At 41.4% G+C, this 24,306-nt stretch overlaps 1 protein-coding gene and 1 long non-coding RNA gene across 7 annotated transcripts in view; one reads left to right on the top strand and one right to left on the bottom strand.

The window, feature by feature from the left end:
• LOC105474663 (phospholipase D family member 5) overlaps positions 1–24,306 on the bottom strand; it is a 418,259-nt gene that overhangs the window by 82,628 nt on the left and 311,325 nt on the right. The window lies entirely within an intron of this gene.
• Positions 1,527–19,479, top strand: LOC105474662 (uncharacterized). The gene is made up of 4 exons (XR_982892.2): positions 1,527–1,764; positions 3,990–4,093; positions 18,261–18,804; positions 19,244–19,479. It is a non-coding gene; the product is annotated as an uncharacterized lncRNA (long non-coding RNA).

Raw genomic sequence — 24,306 nt, 5'->3', positions numbered from 1 at the left:
CATGCAGTTGTATGCAATTATGGAAAGTGCAGAAAAACCATCTGTTCTTGGAAATAAAATCTTCCTCAATCCCCTGGATGTCAGAAGCCCAAGTGAATGTGGGGGAAGTGACTGTTAAAACTAATTTTGTATGTGAAAAGTATGTATGCTTTATCCAAACGGAACTGCACACCCCTGGAAGGTTTATTAAATTTTTTCCAGTGAATTGACAAATGTTTTTACAAAACTATCTCCAGTATTGTTCTTGAAGCATGACTAGTCTCCAGATTCACTGATGGGCCATGTCAATCATCAGTACATGCACATGTTATTTGCAAATGGAATTCAGTTCAAGAGCAAGACACTGTAAGCTTAAAAGGAAAGTTTTTGAAATGCAATGTTATTTATCTGTTTTAACCTGTAAAAAGCAGATCAAGCATCCAGTGAGTTAACAAACTGACACTGACAGATGCAATGGGTTGAGGATGGGTGTGGACAGAAAGGCTCCTCCCACCTCTACATTACCCCAGGAGTCTTCAATTACACTACTTTTGGGAAGCACTGCCTAAGTTATCTCACTGGAGCCTCCAATTATTTCTACAACTTAGTACACAGTTGCTTAGCACTTCTATACTTGATTTATATGTGATTAATTTCAAAGTATGTACATGTTACTTGTAAATCTTTGAGGGCGCTTTTCTGAGTTTCCTGCTGCTCTGCCTAAAATGCAAATTGTTTATAACCTTCCACGTGACTGTTTTCCCACCTGCCAGTATCGACCTGGCTTTACTAGAAAATTTATTATCTTACAAAAGCTTTTCCCTAAGGTGGAATAAAAACTCCACAGGGGACGATATAGTGGGGGTGAGAGGTCTCTCTCAGCTGAAATAGCTTCCCACCTCTCCTCTCTTCATTCTCCTTTTTACTTACATTCCTTTCACAGAAGAAATCGTTCTTTTTTGAGAGGGAGCAAGAACAGGGCTTGATATTTTACTTAAGAAAAAAAACTCAAATGATCAAGGTTTGAACTGTGATTATCATTATGCAGCCATATTTCTAGAACAAGCTGCTTTTACCATCTTGAGATTTCAATGACCTTTTGAAAGAAAGCATCCTCTCCAGTACAAGTTGTAACTTTTATTTATGGGAAATTTAAAAAAGACTGTCACATCCTTAGTCTGATAAATAGGTTGTGTGTGGCTTTAAAGGAAATGAGAAAAAGCCTGCCAGCAACCAGTGGGATGTAAAACATAGACTGTGAAAAAAAGCATGTCTCAAACCTTCACAATGGTAAACACTTGGAAACCAATGAACAACCCTTAGATTCTATTCTGACTGATAGGTGTGATTAAGGAAAAGACGAAAGCTGATGCTATTCTAAAATACAGTTGTAGTAAATTCTTATAATTTTATGTTGTTTTGGCATCCCTTTTAAATGTAGGTTTCACTTTCTCATACCAAAAGCAGGGCTCAGTCACCCTTGATGCAATTTCCGGTGCTATACCACACCCAAATGGCTCAAGCTGGTGGCCAGAGATAAGAACTCAGAAGCATCTCTGCCACCTGCCTGACTGGATTCCTCGTGTTCCCAGCGTGCCCTTTAAGTGGGCCATCAGGCGTTTACCTGGGAATTTAAAGTGACACACACCCTGTTCCCTTGTACAAACTACTAGCTGCCATGCATTCTCCATCTCTGCCTGACTTTTCAGTCCTTCGCATAACCCAGGGATGAAGCACTTCTCCGCGTCGCACCCTGACTCATTATGCTGTCCTTGTCCAGGATCTGTAAGTAAAAGTCTTTGAATTTGCTTCCTGTTGTGGTGGTATATTGAATTTGCACCATCTGAAGAACCAGGGGCTGTCCCAGGCTGGGTTTTCCCTGGGAAACAGGGGAGAACACAAGGTTGGGCTCCCAGTGCCACAGCAATGGTCAGGGAGGCATAAACTGGACATGGGTCAGACAAGAGCCACAAGGGCATCTGCCAGCATAAACAAGCTGCCTGTATGAGAGACCCTCCTGGTCACAGGTGGGACAACTGGGCACCAGACTGTCCTCCAGTCAAAAGCAGCATCCCATAAGAGGCACACAGCAAACATCCACGTTCAGCTCCCCTTCATTTCCTGTTAAGACAGGGTGGCTAGCCACTCTGGTGCTGAAACCCCAAGTTTGCTGGGCCCTCTCAAAACAACACTTGCCTCTATTTACCCATGTTCATGCACATGTGTGTGTGTGTGTACACACACACACACAGACACACACACACCCTGATGGGAGCCACTGCATACCACTAGACTTTTCTCTTTGACACAGATGCATCGTTCAACTCCCAAGCCCGAAACAAATCCCAAGATTATTAAAAGTGAATATGTCAGGGAAGACACTGATTTTATTCAGCAAGTGATTTTCCACCTCTTAGGTACTGACTCATTATGCTCTCCTTGCATATCACTAATAGTTATGGAACTTTTTTCTAAGTAATTCACATATGTGACATCTCCTACATTTTACTTGAAGTTATTGACCAAATAGATGCTGACTGATAACATAGTTTTTCAGGAAGGAAGTTAACTTGGGGAAAATGAAGAAATTAATCCTTCTTTAAAATTCACAGACTAGTGATATATCTTATGAGCCACTGTAGTTAGTGGTATGATATGCTTGAATGTTCACTGAGTTGAGTTGTACATGTAATTCTGTTACTGATAAAATGAAAGGTCCAAAGAATGAAGCCTAATTTGCCTTTATAAATTAGATTTACCATTATTCCTACTATAAAGTCATAGTCACTTGCTTTCTGGTAGCCTTTTGAGAGTGACAGACATAATAATGATAGTAATAATAACAATGATAAATAGTAGCCATGTTGGCTATAACAGGATCCTGGGTAGACACAGTGACTGATAGCAGCATTCACAGTGACAACTATAATAACTGACTATATTAGTTTGTTCTCATGCTGCTAATAAAGACATATCTGAGACTGGGTAATTGATAAAGAAAAAGAGGTTTAATGGACTCACAGTTCCACATGGCTGGGAAGGCCTCACAATCATGGCAGAAGGCAAAGGAGGAGCAAGGGCACATCTTACATGGCAGCAGGCAAGAGAGAGCATGTGCAGGGGAACTGCCCTTTATGAAAGCATCAGATCTCATGAGACTTACTCATTATCATGAGAACAGCATGGGAAAAACCCATCTCCATGATTCAATTACCTCCCACCAGGTCCCTTCCATGACATGTGGGGATTATGGGAGCTACAATTCAAGATGAGATTTGGGTGGGGACACAGTCAAACCGTATCACTAACATTTATGGAACCTTTAATAACTGCCTGATGAAGTTCCAAGTATTTCACATACGTGATATTGTTAAGTCCTCACAAAAACACTGAGTATCAGGCTTTCATCTCCATGTTACAAAAGAGGCAACCAAGGCACAGAGAGGTACAGAAACTTATCCCAAATCACACATCCAGTAAATATATCCATAGATGTGGATTGCCTATGTGAAAACAATGTGTGTCGTGCATCATGGTACATGTAAAAACAAAATAATTTGGCATACATTAGATACCCTTTTGTGCAGAGATTTAGGTGGGCAATTTGCTCATTCACATGTGTTTACATTGCTGCATATAAATGAATGTTTGCTTGAGGAGGAAGTGGTTCCTCACCAGGTTGCACAACCAAATATTATACTGAGCAAGTATTTTCAAAATGCACATGCTGAGGTGCCACTGCAAACCAATGGAACCAGAATCTCCAGCATTTACAAAAACAAACACCCAGTGAGAATGATGCATCTTGATTAAGAACAGCTGGTCTTTTAGTAATCTTATAGATGTTTGTTTCTCCATGTCATCATAATGGTTAACAATCGCCTTTAAAGAAAGTCTTTGATTGAACACAAATAATACATTAATTGGACTAACAAATCAAACATGCCTTTCTTTATACTACCAGGGTAATATGAACATGTCACCAGTGAAATTTTTTGTTTTCATTTAAGGAATACTTTTTTGATTATTTAGTCTGGTAACTATCAGCATATCAAAGAAGATGTGAAAAGAAGCACTTTGAAGCTACAAGAACTCCACTGCAGCCTAGGCAGAGGTGAGATGACAAAAATGTTTGGCTAAAATAGTTTTGGCAATGAGAGCTTTTCTGAAGTCAAAGTTTATAGTAATAAGTAAGAATATATATAATAATTCCTTATTAAACAACACAAATTTAAGATTACAGTAATTTGGGGTTACAGAATACATTTCCACTATTTATGAAGTGAGAGCCTCTTAAAAGTTTTGGAGCATTCATCTTTAACTCAGTGAAAGGTACCAATATATTTTGAGTAACACTGATGATAAGCAAACCAAGCTTGTTAGGAATGAGTTATTGGCTCATTAAAACAACAGTCTGCTGCTAAACATCTGTTTGACAATTGGCTCTGAGGCTGCTTTGATGTGGTATATGAAGTATGCATTTTAAAACACTAAAATACCACTCTTTAAAGGTATTCTATATGTCAGACTTCACTCATCCACACAGCTTATCCATAAGATTTTAATGAATGAAGTTTTTTTTTTTTTGTACCACCCCCCATGATTCCATTACTGAATGTTCATAATGAACTTCTGGAACTCTGCTACTTACAAAGACAAAGAAAAGGGAGAAGAGAGAAGGCCCTAATGAATTTATGCCCATAAGTAATTAAGAATTTCAAATGACTCCATGGGGCTGGGAGTGCTTTAATTCCCCCATAAACAATGTATATTAATACTGAAAGGCCTTTCTTAATACACATGAAGGCTACCTTTCTCGGGCAACCATTAGTATCCCCCAAAACATGAAAAAAGGGTATGGCTGGAAAGATGGCTAAATAGGAAGAGCTCCGGTCTGCAGCTCCCAGCAAGATTGACACAGAAGGCAGGTGATTTCTGCATTTCCAACTGAGGTACCAGGTTCATCTCATTGGGAATGGCTTGACAGTGGGTGCAGCCCATGGAGGGTGAGCCGAACCAGGGTGGGGTGTCACCTCACCTGGGAAGTGCAAGGGGTCAGGGAATTTTCTCCCCTACCCAAGGGAAGCCGTGAGGCACTAAGCCTGAGGAACCATGCACCTCAGCCCTGATACTGCACTTTTCCCACAGTCTTCAAAACCCATAGACCAGGAGGTACCCTCCAGTGCCTACCCCACTAGGGCCCTGGGTTTCAAGCACAAAACTGGGTGACCATTCGGGCAGACACTGAACTAGCTGCAGTTTTTTTTCCATACCCCAGTGGCACCTGGAATGCCAGCGAGACAGAACTGGAAAGGAAGCTGAAGCCAAGGAGCCAAGTGGTCTGGTTCAGTGGGTCCCAACCCCATGGAGCCCAGCAAGCTAAGATCTGCTGGCTTGAAATTGTCGCTGCCAGCACAGCAGCAGTCTGAGATCAACCTGGGATGCTCGAGCTTGGCTGGGGGAGGGGAGTCCACCATTGCTGAGGCTTGAGTAGGTAGTTTTACCCTCACAGTGTAAACAAAACCGCCAGGAAATTCGAACTGGGTGGAGCCCACTGCAGCTCAGCTAGGCTGCTATGGCCAGACTGCCTCTCTAGATTTCTCCTGTCTGGGAAGGGCATCTCTGGAAAAAAGACAGCAGCCCCAGTCAGGGATAACTTATAGATAAAACCCTCATCTCCCTGGGACAGAGCACCTGGGGGAAGGGGCAGCTGTGGGCGCAGCTTCAACAGACTTAAACGCCCCTGCCCAACGGCTCTGAAGAGAGCAGCAGACCTCTCAGCACAGTGTTTGAGCTTTGCTAAGGGTCAGACTGCCTCTTCAAGTTAGTCCCTGACTCTCATGTATCCTGACTGGAAGACAGCTCCCAGGTGGAGCCAACAGATACCTCATGCAGGAGAGCTCCAACTGGCATCTGGCATGTGCTCCTCAGATGAAGATTCAAGAAAAAAGAACAGGCAGCAATCTTTGCTGTTCTGCAGCCCTGCTAGTGATACCCAGGCAAACAGGGTACGGAGTGGACCTCTAACAAACTCCAGCAGATCCACAGCAGAGGGACTTGTTGGAAGGAAAACTAACAAAAAGGAATAGCACATCTACTCAGCAACCCCATCGGAAGATCACCAACAACAAAGACCAAAGGTAGATAAATCCACGAAGATGGGGAGAAACCAGTGCAAAAAGGCTGAGTATTCTAAAACCCAGAACACCTCTTCTCCAAAGGATCACACGTCCTCAACAGCAAGAGAACAAAACTGGATGGAGAATTAGTTTGATGAATTGACCATAAGTAGGCTTCAGAAGGTGGGTAATAACAAACTCCTCCGAGCTAAAGGAGCTTGTTCTAACCCAATGCAAGGAAGCTAAAGAACCTTGAAAAAAGGTTAGAGAAATTGCTAACTAGAATATCCAGTTTAGAGAAGAACATAAATGACCTGACGGAGCTGAAAAACACAGCATGAGAACTTCGTGAAGCATACACAAGTATCAATAACCAAATCGATCAAGCGGAAGAAAGGCTATCAGAGAGTGAAGATCAACTTAATGAAATAAAGCTAGAAGACAAGATTAGAGAAAAAACAATGAAAAGGAATGAACAAAACCTGCAAGAAATCCAGGACTATGTGAAAAGACCAAATCTACACTTGATTGGTGTACCTGAAAGTGACAGAGAGAATGGAACCAAGCTGGAAAACACTCTTTAGGATATTATCCAGGAGAACTTCCCAACCTAGCAAGACAGGCCAACATTCAAATTCAGGAAATACAGAGACCCACCACAAAGATACTCCTCGAGCAAAGCAACCCCAAGACACATAATTGTCAGATTCAACAGGGTTGAAACGAGGGAAAAAGTGTTAAGGGCAGCCAGAGAGAAAGGTCGAGTTACCCACAAAGGGAAGTCCATCAGACTAACAGCAGATCTCTCTGCAGAAACCCTACAAGCCAGAAGAGAGTGGGGCCAGTATTCAACATTCTTAAAAGAATTTTCAACTCAGAATTTCATATCCAGCCAAACTGAGCTTCATAATTGAAGGAGAAATAAAATCCTTTACAGACAAGCAAATGCTGAGAGATTTTGTCACAACCAGGCCTGCCTTACAGGAGCTCTTGAAGGAAGCACTAAACATGGATAGGAACACCCAGTACCAGTCGGGTGTTTTGCAAAAACATACCAAATTGTAAAGATCATCGACACTAGGAAGAAACTGCATCTACTAATGGGCAAAATAATCAGTTAGCATCATAATGATAGGATCAAATTCACACATAACAATATTAACCTTAAATGTAAACGGGCTAAATGTCCCAATTAAAAGATACAGACTGGAAAATTGGACAAGAGTCAAGACCCATCAGTGTGCTGTATTCAGGAGACCCATTTCACACGGAAAAAAAAACACATAGGCTCAAAATAAAGAGATGGAGAAATATTTACCAAGCAAGTGGAAAGCAAAAAACGAGCAGGAGTTGCAATCCTAATCTCTAATAAAACAGACTTTAAACCAACAAAGATCAAAAAAGACAAGGGCATTACATAGTGGTAAAGGGATCAATGCAACAAGAAGAACCAACCATCATAAATATATATGCACCCAATACAGGAGCACCCAGATTCATAAAGCAAGTTCTTAGAGACCTACAAACACACAATAATAGTGGGAGACTTTAACACCCCACTGTCAATATTAGACCAATGAGACAGAAAATTAACAAGGATATTCAGGACTTGAACTCAGCTCTGGACCAAGCAGACCTAATAGACATCTAAGAACTCTCCACTCCAAATCAACAGAATATACATGCTTCGCAGCACCTCAATGCACTTATTCTAAAATTGACCACATAAATGGAAGGAAAACACTCCTCAGCAAATGCAAAAGAACAGATCATAACAGTCTCTCACACTACAGTACAATCAAATTAGAACTCAGGATTAAGAAATTCACTCAAAACTGCACAACTACATGGAAACTGAACAACCTGCTCCTGAATGACTACTGGGTACATAACAAAATGAAGGCAGAAATAAAGATGTTCTTTGAAACCAATGAGAACAAAGACACAATGTACCAGAATCTCTGTGACACACTGAAAGCAGTGTGGAAAGGGAAATTGACAGCACTAAATGCTCACAAGAGAAAGCAGGAAAGATCTAAAATCGACACCCTAACATCACAATTAAAAGAACTAGAGAAGCAAGAGCAAACAAATTCAAAAGCTAGCAGAAGACAAGAAATAACTAAGATGAGAGTAGAAGTGAAGGTGATAGAGACACAAAAAACCCCTTCAAAAAATCAATGAATCCAGGAGCTGGATTTTTGAAAAGATCAACAGAATAGATGGACTGCTAGCCAGATTAATAAAGAAGAAAGAGAGAAGAATCAACTAGACACAAGAAAAATGATAAAGGGGATATTACCACAGATCCCACAGAAATACAAACTACCATCAGAGAATACAATACACACCTCTACGCATATAACCAGAAAATCTAGAAGAAATGGATAAATTCCTGGACACATACACCCTCCCAAGTCTAAACCAGGAAGAAGTCAAATCCCTGAATAGACCAATAACAAGTTCTGAAATTGAGGCACTAATTAATAGCCTACCAACCAAAAAAAAAATAAGTCCGGGACCAGATGGATTCACAACCAAATTCTACCAGAGGTACAAAGAGGAGATGGTATCATTCCTTCTGAAACTATTCCAAACAATAGAAAAAGAGGGAATCCTCCGTAACTCATTTTATGAGGCCAGCATCATCCTGATACCAAAACCTGGCAGAGACACAGCAAAAAGAGAAAATTTCAGGCCAATATCCCTGATGAACATGGATGTGAAAATCCTCAATAAAATACTGGCAAACTGAATCTGGCAGCATATAAAAAAGCTTATCCACCACGATCAAGTCGGCTTTGTCCCTGGGATGCACGGCTGGTTCAACATATGCAAATCAATAAACATAATCCATCACATAAACAGAACCAATGACAAAACCCACATGATTATCTCAATAGATGCAGAAAAGGCCTTCGACAAAATTCAACACCCCTTCATACTAAAAACTCTCAATAGACTAGGTATCAGTGGAACATATCTCAAAATAATAAGAACTATTTATGATAAACCCACAGCCAATATCATCCTGAATGGGCAAAAACTGGAAGCGTTCCCTTAAAACCAGCATAAGACAAGGATGCCCTCTCTCACTATTCCTATTCAGTATAGTATTGGAAGTTCTGGCCAAGGCAATCAGGCAAGAGAAAGAAATAAAGCGTATTCAAATAGGAAGAGAGGAAGTCAAATTGTCTCTGTTTGCAGATGACATGACTGTGTATTTAGAAAACACCACTGTCTCAGTGCAAAATCTCCTTAAGCTGATAAGCAACTTCAGCAAAGTCTCAGAATACAAAATCAATGTGCAAATATCACAGGTATTTCTATACATCAATAATAGACAAACAGCCAAATCATGAGTGAACTCCCATTCGTGATTGCTACTAATAGAATAAAATACCTAGGAATAGAACTTACAAGGGATGTGAAGGACTTCTTCAAGAAGAACAACAAACCACTGCCCAAGGAAATAAGAGAGGACACAAACAAAAAACATCCCATACTCATGGATAGGAAGAATCAATATGAAAATGGCTATACTGGCCAAAGTAATGTATAGATTCAATGCTATCCCCATCAAGCTACCATTGACTTTCTTCATAGAATTGGAAAAAGCTACTTTAAACTTCATATGGAACCAAAAAAGAGCCTGCATAGCCAAGACAATCCTAAGCAAAAAGAATAAAGCTGAAGGCATCATGCTACCTGACTTCAAACTATACTACAAGGCTGCAGTAACCAAAACAGCATGGTACTGGTATAAAAACAGACATACAGGACAATGGAACAGAACAGAGCCCTCAGAAATAATACCACACATCTACAACTATCTGATCTTTGACAAACCTGACCCAAAGAAGCAATGGGGAAAGGATTCCCTATTTAATAAATGGTGTTGGGAAAACTGGCTAGCCATATGCAGAAAACTGACACTGTACTCCTTCCTTACAGTTTATACAAAAATTAACTCAAGATGGATTACAGACTTAAACATAAGATGGAAAATCACAAAAATCCTAAAAGAAAACCTAGGCAATACCATTCAGGACATAGGCATGGGCAAAGACTTCATGTCTAAAACACCAAAAGCGATGGTAACAAAAGCCAAAATTGACAAATGGGATCTAATTAAACTAAAGAGCTTCTGCACAGTAAAGGAAACTATCATCACAGTGAGCAGGCAACCTACAGAATGGGAGAAAATTTTTGCAATCTATCCCTTTGACAAAGGGCTAATATCCAGAATCTACAAAGAACTTAAACAAATTTACAAGAAAAAAAAAAAACATCAAAAAGTGTCCAAAGGATATGAACAGACACTTCTCAAAATAAGACATTTCTGCAGCCAACAAACATATGAAAAAAAGCTCATCATCACTGGTCATCAGAGAAATGCAAATCAAAACCACAATGAGATACCATCTCATGCCAGTTAGTATAGGGATCATTAAAAAGTGAGGAAACAACAGATGCTGGAGAGGATGTGGAGAAATAGGAAAGCTTGTACACTGTTGGTGGGAGTGTAAATTAGTTCAACCATTGTGGAAGACAGTGTGGTGATACCTCAAGGATCTAGAACCAGAAATACCATTTGACCCAGCAATCCCATTACTGGGTATATACCCAAATGATTATAAATCATTCTACTATAAAGACACATGTATACGTATGTTCACAATAGCAACCCAAATGTACATCAATGATAGACCGGATAAAGAAAATGTGGCACATATATACCATGGAATACTATGGAGCCATAAAAAAGGATGAGTTCATGTCCTTTGCAGGGACATGGATGAAGCTGGAAACCATCATTCTAATCAAACTAACACAAGAACAGAAAATCAAACACCGCACGTTCTCACTCATAAGTGGGAGTTGAACAATGAGAACAGATGGACACAGGGAGGGTAACATCACACACTGGAGCCTGTTGGGTGGTGGGGGGCTAGGGGAGGGATAGCATTAGGAGAAATACCCAATGTAGGTGATGGGTGCAGCAAACCACCATGGCATGTGTATACCTATGCAAAAAACCTGCACGTTTTGTACCTGTACCCTAGAACTTATAAAAATAAAAAAAAGTTTGCACTGAAGAACAAACAAAAACCACAACAATTCCAGATAAATGTTTTTAAATTAGAGCAGGTCAACCTAATTGTTTTCTGCTTTTCAGACTGGCAACGTTTGAGAATTTCATGATTTTCCATAAAATCTATAAATAAATATTCCTCTTTCAAAAGGAGTGCAGGGCCCCTCTGCTGGGATCCAGGAACAAAGCGAACAAGGCCTTCAGACAGGGGATTTCCACTGGTCCTTTGTCACTACCGAGCCCAAAAGTGCATGGGCAGCAAGTTACCAAATCGCCTTCCATAAGGTCTACAAACCCATCTGGGACACATGGCAGGGACCAACACGGGCGAGTCTGGTGCAAAGATTTAGGCTCTGACATTGGGGGCCCAGGCTGGATGTGAATTGCCGGTCTTTTACCATTGGGCTGGTGCCCACTTTTTGGAATAGGTGCTAATCAACTGTCTGCATTTAGATAAAATGGGTTAATTGATAACAAATGTATACGTTCCCTGAGCTATCCGTGGTACTGAGCGATGATTTTTTTTTTTTTTTATTATTATACTTTAAGTTCTAGGGTACATGTGCACAACATGCAGGTTTGTTACATATGTATACATGTGCCATGTTGGTGTGCTGCACCCATTGACTCATCATTTACATTAGGTGTATCTCAGTTTTCTAACAACCCTCCAGGTTAAAGCTTATCCAGCATCTAGAACTATAATAAATTCACCCAGTCTCTATGTGCTGAAATGCTATTGTGATTGCTCATATATACACTTGCCATTTATATGTTCATTATGAACCTTTAGCTATTCCGTCTTTCTGCACATATTATTGGTGCTCTAACCTATCTTGTGTTCCAGCTTCCAGACTTCCCATGTTCCAACTCCACTTCTGCTGGAGGCAGAATAGAAACCCCGTCAGTTATCACAACTCAGTAAGTCCCAGCACAATGCACTTGCATTGCTCTTCTCTGTGAGGTCCCTCACTGTGTCCTGGAGAGAAAAGAAGCTTTTAACATGAGAATTTTTCTTCACAAATCCATCATAAGGCTATCTTTTTCTTCCTAGATGCTTTCCAATGACTACTCTGGTGCTGACTTTCCCAGGCTATTTTCAAAGCATAGGTTTTCAGGAAGACAAGATGGTGTTGTTGCAATGATTCTGTTCAGAGAAAAGGATGTTCATATTCTGCCGGCTACAAATGCATTAATTAACACTCAAATCACAATGAAGTCTCCACAGAATCACAAGCTGCTGCCATGTTGCAGAATCTGTTATTATAGAATGAAACAAAAATGATGATTGACTTTAGAAAATAAGTACTACATTCTACCCTATCAAGAAGCCACTGATCCCTCCATGTCTAGAAAGGACATAAACATGTTATAATTCAGAAAAATGGCTGATTTTGTGTCTTTACATTCTACTCCAGTGCAAAGATACTTCGCTGTGGGATGGAAAACAATTCGAGGCTAATTATCAGAGTCCTCTTCAACACTGCAGTATATCCAGAAATTACCCAGGGAACACGTAGATGGTTGCCAAGGGGGAGCTGAATATTCAGGGAACCCTGAAGAGAATATTTGAATTGTTATATCCAGTTGTTCATCTACTTGTTTTATACAATTGCATGAGCAGTCACTTGCAGGTGAGCGACTCATGCAGCACAATGTGGGAGGCGACAGAGTGGCATGAGTGGGGCAATTACCTTCTCTCCTGGAGACTTTTATGGTGTAGATTTCTTGTGCCCCCAATCAGAACATTGCAAACCCTAGGGAAGCATCAGGACAGACCCTTCGCAAAATGTCCCGTTATTTTCAGCAAGGCAGTGAACTAATGGGGGCAAGGGGAGCAGAGGGAGCATTCTGTTCCAGGGCAATCAAAGGAGGCTTTGTCTGCAGGGAATTTAAAAATAAATTCTAAAAGCTCAGTTGGTTTATCTGGTACCAGCAATTCTAAACAATGTCAGTGATTAAAGACTCTTTTGACAGGCAGAGGACTCGATTTCTTCCCACCCCTATTCTCTCATTCCCTCACTGTCAGCCAGTGCTGTGCTGCTGTGAAGATATTCAATGCTGTGTTACCCTTGTCTTCTTTGGATTTACCTGAGCCTGTGCTGCCCTGGGCTGTGGTTTCTAACCAGAAATCACTGTAGGTAGCATAGGTAGAATTGAGTGTGTATAGGCCAGGCACGGTGGCTCACGTCTGTAATCCCAGCACTTTGGGAGGCCGAGGTGGGCAGATCACTTGAGGTCAAAAGTTTGAGACCATCCTGGCCAGCAAGGTGAAATCCCACCTCTACTGAAAATACAAAAATTAGCCGGGCATGGTGGTGCATGGTGGTGGTCCCAGCTACTCGGGAGGCTGAGGTAGGAGAATTGCTTGAAGCCAGGAGGCAGAGATTGCAGTGAGCTGAGATTTTGCCACTGCACTCCAGCCTGGGTGACAGAGCGAGACTCTGTCTCAAAACAAAACCAGAATTGTGTGTGTGTGTGTGTGTGTGTGTGTGTAGGGAGGACAGTTCATGGTTAACCTGTGAGCTACTTTCAGTGTTTCAAATATCATCACACTTCCATTGCACACTCACTAAAATCTCAAGTGCTTTTGCTTTTAGTTTAAATTATTTAAACATAGCAGGGTAATGCTTATGCAGGGTGGTGAGTGGTACACACAGGCGTTGGGATCAGGCTGACCTAGGTGGAGTCCTGGCTCTGTCACTGACCAGATGTAAGCCCTGGGAAACTAGGGCACTCATTGTGAGATGTGGATATTCCTATATTTCAGCCTACCTTACAAAGAGCTAGAAGAGGGCTAGAGGAATAAGTGTAAAATATCCTATATAGGGCTGAAGACACAGGAAATGCTCAATAAATTGTAGCTTTTATTACATACTGACCAGAAGCTGTTATTGACACTTATTTCAATAGTTGTATATATATGCATATATATCAATATATATTTAATGAGACAATAGAATATCCTAGGTTTCCATTCCCCTCCCTGTAATATCAATGAAGAGATGTGTGTTGAGTAATGATAGTGCCAAACTATATTAGTTCCTTAAAAAAAAGGAATTAGAAAAAAAATGTCAAAATATAAGGTCCATAGGGAAGATAACAATATTTTTGCCAGAGAAAGGGGATGTTCTAAAATAGTGGTTCTCAAACTTGAATATGCATAGGAATCACCTGGATGGCTTGTTAGAACTAAATTTCTGGCTCCAGAGTTTCTATTTAATAGGTCTGTGTTGGAACTCAAGGATTTGCCAGGTGGGGTGGGCGTGGTGGCTCATGCCTGTAATCCCAGTACTTTGGGAGACCAAGGCAGGAGGATCGCTTGAGCTCAGGAGTTTGAGATCAGCCTGGGCAACATAGGGAGACCCTGTCTCTACAAATAATTTTGAAAAATTAACCAAGTGTTATGGTGCCTATCTATGTTTCCAGATACTTGGGAAGCTGAGGCAGGAGGGTCACCTGAGCCCAGGAGGTCAAGGCTGCAGTGAGCTGAGATCATGCCACTGCACTCCAGCCTAGGTGACAGAGGGAGACTAGGTCTCAAAAAAAAAAAAAAAAATTCCCAGGTGGTAAAGCAGCTTCTGCTCCTGGTCTAAGGATCGTGCTGAGAACCACTGTGCTAGAAGTCAGTACTTCTAGACTTTAACATGCACACAAATCACCTGGGGTGATTTGAACTTATTAAAACTGAGACTCTCATTCAATAGGTCGGAGGAAGGGCATGAGAATTCTGCATTTCTAACAAGCTCTCAAACGATGCCAATACTGCCGGTCTGCAGATCACACTTGGAGTAGCAAGGCAGTAGGGCTGCTGCGTCTGATACAGTAGTGAAAAGCCACATGTAGCTATTGAACCCTTAAAATGTGGCTAGACCCAACGGACAAATGTTCATATGTGTAAAATACACACTGGATTTAGGAGACTTAGTATCAATAATGGAAAATATATCGATAATTTTTAATATTGATGTGTTGGGTTAAATAATTTTTGGCTTTAAATTTTTTTTAACATGCATAAGATTTAGCATCACGTACATGGTCTCATTATACTTCTATTGGATAGCCCTGCTGTAGAGAACATTAAACAGCCTCTGCCTCCTGAGCCCAACACTAGTCTTGAAGCAGCTCCAATGTGCCACACTGACTGCTTTGTAAAAATGTCTCTTCAGTGTCTTTTTTTTTTTTTTTTTTTTTAGACAGAGTCTCGCTCTGTCACCAGGCTGGACTGCAGTGACAAGATCTCCGCTCACTGCAACCTCCGCCTCCCAGGTTCAAGCGATTCTCCTGCCACAGCCTCCTAAGTACCTGGGACTACAGGTGCACACCACCATGCCTAGCTAATTTTTAGTAGAGACGGGGTTTCACCATGTTGGCCAGGATGGTCTCAATCTCTTGACCTCATGATCCTCCTGCCTCGACCTCCCAAAGTGCTGGGAAAATACTTCTTTCATTAAGTCAAAAATCTTCAATGGTTCTCCACTGTAGAAAAGATAAACCTCAAACTTTTAAATTTAGCATCCCAGGCCATCCACAGTCTACACAATCTTCTTTGCCAATGTACGTATAGTTGCTTCCCTAAAGACAGAGCGCAAAAGTATTTGCTGTTTGATTAATGATGATTCTGATCCATATTTTAAAGGGAGAAGTCAATTGGCCTTGCCTGACATCTGCCTCTCCTCTCATGCAGTTGTTCCCTGCACATCTGGAAGCCCTGCAGCTCTGGGAGCTAATGAATCCTCTCCCAGTGGCAAATAACTCACAACTGCTCTGTCACTCAGGTTAAACTCAACAAGTGAAACTTTCCGATACTTGGCCATCAGTATCCCTAAGAAACCAAATACATTTTTTTTTGTTTGTTTGTTTCTCCAGAGGCATTCTCCAAATTGGTGTGAGTTTTAAGTGTTTTTGAAAAATTGTTGACTTTTAAAACTATTCTGAGATTATTTATACCTAACCTGTATCTCTGTCTCTATCTGTATCATCTCCAGGGCTTATTCCCGACCTTTACTTACACCCCTTGATTATATGTCATCTTCACTTTGTGATGGTCTTTGTTCCCAAATTCTCAAATACATTCAAGGGCAAATAGAAAGCCAACTATAGCACTGGCAGGGCGCCATGGCTCACGCTTGTAATCCCAGCACTGTGGGAGGCCGAGGCAGGTGAATCACTTGACATCAGGAGTTCAAGATCAGCCTGGCCAACAGAGTGAAACCCCATCTCTACTAAAGATACAAAAATTAGCCAGGTATGGTGGTGGGCGCCTGAAATCCCAGCTACTTGGGAGGCTGAAGCACAGGAATCACTTGAACTCGCGCCACTGCACTCCAGCCTGGGTGACAGAGCGAGACTCTGTCTCTAAAAAATAAAAAATAATAACAAAATAAAAAAGCCAATCATAGTACCATCTAAAGAAAAGGAATGGTGGAGGTCAGAGTTCATGTTACTGTAACTTAAACAACAGCAAAAGGAAAGTGGAATATTCATATAATTTCCACTAACTCCATCCCTAACTCAGGTATTCATTTCAAAACATAATTTGTAATCTTCCATTAACGAAGCTCTTACTCAAAATTATAAGCCTGTTAACATGTTATGTGTATGTTTGGTTTATCTTAATCTTGCTTTATTTTGAAGTATGATTTCTCCCACAGGCTTCTGAGGATGAGTTCAGACCCACCAGTTCTAGAACAAATATGTATATTTTAAAATTTTAGTAAGTATGGCTGGTGATAAATGGTAGTATGCTTTGCTTTACTGTAGTTTGAGTATCTTGTTAAGACATCATTCCTTGTTAAATATTTGTAATGTTATCAAACGACTGTCAATATTATCAAATGGGCTGTCTCTCAACTGGCCCGGTATAATCAAATCATCCCAGCCCCACATGGCTACCATCATGTATAATGCTTTATTTGTCAAATGCAATGAGAACCCACCACAGGTCATGGTGCTTCCAAAAAGAGGAAATAAAGAGTAAGGGGAAAAGCAATGATCAGTACATCAGACTAGCTGGACTAGCTGGACTCTAAGGCAGAGGTTCTCATATTTTCTTGGATCACAGCACCCTTAGTGTCTCAATTATGGTTTCATGGACTCCCTAAGCCAAAAGAAACACCTAAGAGTTTGATGTTTTTATGTAGTTAGGTCCAAATGACTTCATATTTATTTATATCCTAACAATTTTGTAGCTGTTTGAAAAAGGTTGTACACATAAAATATATTTTTCATTCCCAAATACCCACAATTACTCACTAATGGGATGTGTGGACCTGTTCAGCACCGCATAGCTTTTCAAACCTTGGAATCGGATTGGAAATTGCTTCATTTCTTGTTCTACGAAGAGTTTTGCCTAACCCCTGTTTTCTGTTGCAGCAAACACCAAAATCCTAGTTTCGCCATGAACACTGAAATTATTAACTGCTTCAAAATAATAGCTTCTGTGGTGACCAGAGCAACAAATTTTACTAGGTTTGCCTTGAAAATTTGAAATATCCACAGCACCTACATTAATTTGCTGCGGTGCCCCAGGCTCTACCTCACTGCAGTTGGAAACCGTAACTCTCAGGTGTCCTCTTTTTTTACAATTATTTTTAGTTTTTGAGATGGAGTCTCACTCCGTCACCCAGGCTGGAGTGCAGTGGTGTGATCTCGGCTCACTGCAATCTCCGCCTCCTGGATTCAAGCAATTCTTGTGCCTCAGCCTTCTGAGTAGCTGGGGTTACAGGCGTCCACCACAATGCCTGGTTAATTTTTGTATTTTTAGTAGAGACTGGGTTTCACCCTGTTGGCCAGGCTGGTCTCGAACCCTGTCCTCAAGTGATCCACCCACCTCAGCCTCCCAAAGTGCTGGGATTACAGTGTGAGCTACTGTGCCCAACCTCAGTTGTCTTCTGACTCTGAGAAGTTAAGATTCAACTGACTTTTAAACTTGAAGCTTGCAATTCCTTCCTCTCCACTTTTGGGACCCACTGCACTATGAGAAAAAAACAAAAGCATGAGAAATCCAGGGGACTGTGGATGGAAGGGCAGTAAGCATTTGAAGTACTTTGGTGTTTTTCCTGTAGGGGAGGACAAATGGATTCCTGAGGTGCAGGGCAATCAACAGATGAGATCCAAGAGTCAGAGCCCTGGAATGGACCACCCGAACTTTCCTATGGAGCCCCAGGACTTCTTCCCCCAGTTCCTGCTGTTTCTCCTCCTCCCTGTAGCAGGCTTCTTAAAGCAGGTAGTTTGACCTGCTCAGCACCACACTGCATAAAACAATGCCGGAAGACTTGAGCAGTGGCGACTTACCAAGACAGCTGGCTGCCTATGTTTATGGCATTTGGAATCCACCGGGAACACATACATTTGTCACAGTGTGTTCTTGAAATAAGTGAGGCCGTCTCCCAACTGGCCCTACATAATCAACGCAGCCCAGCCCCACATGGCTACTCCGATGGATAATGCTCTATTTGCCAAATGCAACGGGAACCTACCACAGGCCAGGGTGCTTCCAACAACAACAACAACAACAAATGAGAAACTAAAGACAGTAAGGGAGAAAGAGGCTGGGTATAAGCACTTATCAATACATCGGACTGCAAACTCCTAGAATGGAATTATTAGGTGCGTATATTATTTGGGAGCATTATGACCAGGAATATTAATAAAATTGTGAATAGTATGTATTCATAATTTTGATTTGGGGAAGAGGGCAAAAAAATAACTGTAGCTAGTTTTAGATGTCCATAAACAAAATTCTCTATTAATTTCCGATAAGATGAGCAATGACAACACAGCACCACAAGCCTTGCCTGGGGTAGAGAGAGACTGTAGAAGGGAAACTGTTTGTTAGAGAATCATACTCATAATCCCCTTAAGAGTCTCTTAATTCCCCTCATTAGAACTTTCATGGGTCTCCCTTTTCATTTTCTAACATCTTACACTGGCTACATCATTGAAATAGAATGAAAAGAATAAACCTCTCTGCTCATTTTTTTTTTTTAAGGTTGGCATTTTAAATTTGACATGAGACTCTTTTACTGTATATTTTTTTCTTGGACAGGATGAAAAAACCTCACAGCTTGTGGTGTTGACAGCATTCTAGAAGACCCTACACCCCTGTGGCTTCTTGATGACTATCGTGGAGCCAGCATCTGTCAGCACAAACTCAGAGTGATTATCCAGAAATAGGTGCTTGGCAACAATCCCAATTCATTACCCAAGTCCGAGCCCAGAGTGTGGAGGAAAAGGGATGCCATCAGTTTCTTGGCAGTTATCCCATGATGGATCATTCAAATATTTTTAATAAAATATCAATTCAATTTTAATATATTGGTTGCTTGTATACTATGGGCTATAGACACTATTCTGAATTCTGTAAGGAATGAATATATATATATATATACACACACACACACACATATATATATATATATATATATTTTTTTTTTTTTTTTGAGACGGAGTCTCAGTCTGTCACCCAGGCTGGAGTGCAGTGGTACGATCTCAGCTCACTGCAACCTCCACCTCCCGGGTTCAAGCAATTCTCCTGCCTCAGCCTCCCGAGTAGCCGGGATTACAAGTGTCTGCCACCACGCGCGGCTGGTTTTTGTATTTTTAGTAGAGACAGGGTTTCACCACGTTGGCCAGGCTGGTCTTGAACTCCTGACCTCAAGTGATCCACCCACCTTGGCTTCCCATAAGTGCTGGGATTACAGGCGTGAGCCACCATGCCTGACCTGGCCTGTAAGGAGTATCTTTTAAAAAAAGATTCTATGAAAAAAGATAGTCATGGCCTTCCCAAAAAATGTTGAGGAATGAAAAACTACGCAATTAAAACAAAGAGCAAAATAGAGGTAAATGAGAAAGATACTGTATTTCAAGAATTTTCAAGAGAAAAATACTAGTGTTGACAAGCTATTAGTCTCTTCTATATTTTCACATTCAATTTAATGTAACCTTCACAAAAGCCCCATAAGATAGTATAGTACAATCAACACTTTGCAGATGAAGAAACTGAGGTTTTCAGAGAATGCAGTTTAGTCATGGACACAAAGGAATTTGAACTCATGGTTTTCTAACTCTAAGATCTATCCTATTTCCACATATACCTGAGGTAAATAAGCAAACATCTCATCCACTTATTAAAATGATGGCTTTAAGGAGGAGGTAACATTCATCGTGAGATAGGTAGCTTCTTAAATTTTCAATTTTTCACCGATAAAAAAGTAATACATGCATATTATCCTAGCATCAGAGGAGATTAAAATCAAATCTGAAATTAATCTTACAGGCATATCCACTATGGCAAACTCTGTCCATTGGTTGATCCAGCATCTGGCCACAACCCCTTCTCTCCAGCCAGAGATGGCCAGGTGGCAGCCAGTGAAATGTAAGAGAAGTGCCTAGAGGACCCTTCCATTCCTAAATGGAGACAAAGTCTTAGCAGGAAAAATTGCTGTGCCCTCTCCCTTTTATACTATTGTCCTTCTCACTGCTTGCTACCTGGAACACAGATAAGAGACCTATAGGTTTTCAGCCACCTTTTGACCATGAGGCAACCAACATGAGGATAAAGGCAGAAAGACCCAAGGTCCTTGGTCGTTTCCTTGAGTCATCATAGCAGCCCTGAGCTGTTTACCCACGGACCTCCTGTTGCATAAAACAAGCAAACTGATATATTTAAGCCAGTGTTCATTTTTGTTGTGGGCACCTGTGCATATTCATAACTGATATATGCACTATGAATATGCATATATTAATATACAAATATATATACAAAAATCTATATGCAGATAGAATTTTGCAACTTGCTTTTTTCATTAAATATTTCTGGAAGGCGTATTTAATGCCTGCATCATGTTTCATGAAGTACACGTAGAATAATTTTACCGTTCTATTGTTAGATTCATAGGCTGTTCCCTTTTCTTTCCTTTTTAGCCATTATAAATAAATCTGCAGACATACGCCACTGTTTAAATCTCTGAGCATGTAATGGGTAGAAATGTCACCAGGCTGTATGAGAGCGGAAAGCATTCCATGTATGTGAGTATGGGCAAAGACGTAAGAGGTGAAATATGAATCTTGCCCAGAAAATAGGTAGAAATGTTTTTTTGCTGGTGTATGGGGCCATAAAAGTTACCGTTAGAAATACAGATAGGAGTGAAACTGAGAAGAACTTTGAATGTCAGGCTGAAGAGAGTCACTAGAGGTTTCTGAGTGCTAGAGGGGTATGAGAAATTGAGGAACATGAATCTTTGTGTGGAGTTCATGATTAATGACAAGGAGGGACTAGAAGCAGACAGACATCACTAGGGGTGAATCAGTCCCAGGGCAGAGCACTGGAGGCACTCCCTAGGACACATATAAGTGGAAGGAGGATTAAATTATGGGATGCAAAGTGAGGACTAAATACTCATCAGTTAGAAATCAACTGGCTCACAGAGTGGGAAGAGGGAGGGAGGGAGAGAGAAGTTAAAGATGGCTACACTTTTGAGATGAAGTGGCTGAAGAACAAAGAGTCAACTCACATCAATCATTAATTAGGGAAGAAGCTCTGAGGACAGGGGAAAGGGAGAAATTGCAGCCATGTTGTTTTTAAGACAGAGATAAGGCTTCCCCATGGTGTGTGCAGAAGGTAGAAGTTTGTGTTTGCAAATCAAACATCGAGTTGGGAAAAAACTTGGGCACAGAGACACTTAATACATATGACATCACTGGCACAGAGATAAGATTTGCAGTGGAGGCATTGGTGTGGTGGTTCAAGTAAAATCGAAAGGAAAGAGAAGACTGAAACAGAACCTAGAAAGCAGCTGCAGCTAGGAGGACTCCTGTACATTGCTGGCCACAGCTGGGTGGTCCCAGAGGATGATGACTGATGGAAACCTGCAGAATGCAATCGCTTAAAGGCAACTATGGTTCACAGTGTAAATAGTATTTCGCTATTTTGAGAACTTGTTTGGAGTTTCTAGTAGGGGAGTGCAGCTACTCATACACCCTTGAATGAAGAACAGTCCTTCTCTATTGCAGAAGGTCGTCCTCTTCAATCGAGTGTGCATGAGCTATCTTGATATGCTGTTGTAGAAGTACGTCATAATTCACACAGATTGAAGGTGCCAATTTCGATTATGAAAAGTTGCAAACTAACGACTCTTTTGCAACTCTCAAGCACATGGAAACTGGTTGTAGAGTATTTCCAAATGGACATCTTGGCTAGGGAACTAGAATTACAAGTTTTAAACAAACAACGAAAAAGAGATACTGGTTAGATTGTCAAATGAAAGAGAAGTGTCCTTTAACATCAAAAGCATTAATCTGCAACAGTGAAAAGAGAAGGGAGCATCACTGGTTTGACATAGTCTGTGGTAAGCAGGTAGCAAAGGGCAAAGGACAGAGCATGTGGCTTTAGAATTTTAGGGCTCTGGGCCAGGCACGGTGGCTCATGCCTGTAATCCCAGCACTTTGGGAGGCCAAGGCAGGTGAATCACAGGGTCAGGAGTTCCAGACCAGCTTGGCCAACATGGTGAAACCTCATCTCTACTAAAAATACAAAAAATTAGCTGGGCATAGTGGTGGGCACCTGTAATCCCAGTTACTCGGGAGGCTGAGGCAGGAGAATTGCTTGAACCCAGTAGGTGGAGGTTGCAGTGAGATGAGATCATGCCACTGCACTCCAGCCTGGGTGACAGAGTGAGACTCCATCTCAAAAAAAAAAAAAAAAAAAAAAAAAAGAAATAAAAAAAAAGGGATTTTAGAGCTCTGTCCAGGCTGGGCTGGGGTGTTCATCTGTCAGTCAGCAAGTATTTATTGAAAATCTTCCATGCATCACTGTTCTAGATACATGGGGCTGTACTATTGAACAAGAAAGAGAAAGTCACTGTCTTCAAGGAATTTTCTGGAAGAGAAAGACAAGCGATAAACAACTGCACCAGCTAACCTCAGGCACAGACACACACTGAGAGGATAGAATTAGGTAATGTGGCAGAGAGTGACCGGGTGGACAAGCTGGGGGGAGGTCAGTGCAGACTGCTCTGAGGGGGTGGCACTGAGCACAGGCTAAATGATGGAACATATGGGAGAAGAACTATGCCAGCAGGAGGAATGGCCAATGCCAGGCCCCAAAAAGGGGGACAAGCTTGGCATGTTCAAGGACCAGAAAGAAGGTCAGTGCCTCAGGAACACAGTGAATGAGGGGGAACATGGAGGAGGCTGAGGTCCAAGAGACAGCTCGAGAGCAGAGCTGCAGGAATGGAGTAGCTGGGACTGCAGGCGCCCACCACCACGCCTGGCTAATTTTTTGTATTTTTAGTAGAGAAAGGGTTTCACCATGTTAGCCAGGATGGTCTCCATCTCCTGACCTCGTGATCTTCCCGCCTCAGCCTCCCAAAGTGCTGGGATGACAGGCATGAGCCACTGCGCCCGGCCCATCACAGGACTCTTTATGGACGAGGCACTCTTCAAGGATGTGACCATGATGTATTGTTCATGCTAGTAGGAAGCAGAGTCCTCCACATCACAAACACTCATTCAACAGACAGACACTCAATGGAAACTGCCAGTTATTTATTTAAACAATTAAGGACCGGTGCAGTGGCTCACAGCTGTAATCCCAGCACTTTGGGTGGCCGAGGTGGGAGAATCGCTTGAGCCCAGGAGTTGGAAATCAGGCTGGGCAACATGGTGAAACCCTGTCTCTTAAAAAAAAAATTAAAAAAAAAAACCCCAGAAAAAAACCCACACAAGATGTCTATTTATGTCTATTGTTACAGAATCCAGAGGAAGCTTTAGTCCAAGGAAGTTAAACATCAATTGTGTTAGTAGCTTAGAAATAAGACAATCATGCACTGTGTTCTCTGTTGGATTTTCAGGGGTTAATCAGAGGCAGCTCTGAGAAATGCTTTGGATCTGGTTTCGCTTGTAATCTGTGATCTGCCAGAGGAGATGAAAAGGGGACAAGTGACATAACCAATGAGGAAATACAGGGACAACACGTTGGTATAGAATGTACCAGCAATAATGAAATTAACACCCAAAATGCAAGAGGAGGCACCTTCTGAAAGGCTTTAATCAGTCATGGATCCCTGGAAAATCCCCAAGCCCAAATAAACTACGGAATTTTAGTTTTTT

This window comes from Macaca nemestrina, chromosome 1 (genome assembly GCF_043159975.1).
Source record: "Macaca nemestrina isolate mMacNem1 chromosome 1, mMacNem.hap1, whole genome shotgun sequence".
In the NCBI taxonomy this organism is placed as follows: Eukaryota; Metazoa; Chordata; class Mammalia; order Primates; family Cercopithecidae; genus Macaca; species Macaca nemestrina.
This window is presented reverse-complemented; position numbering and strand designations above follow the sequence as displayed.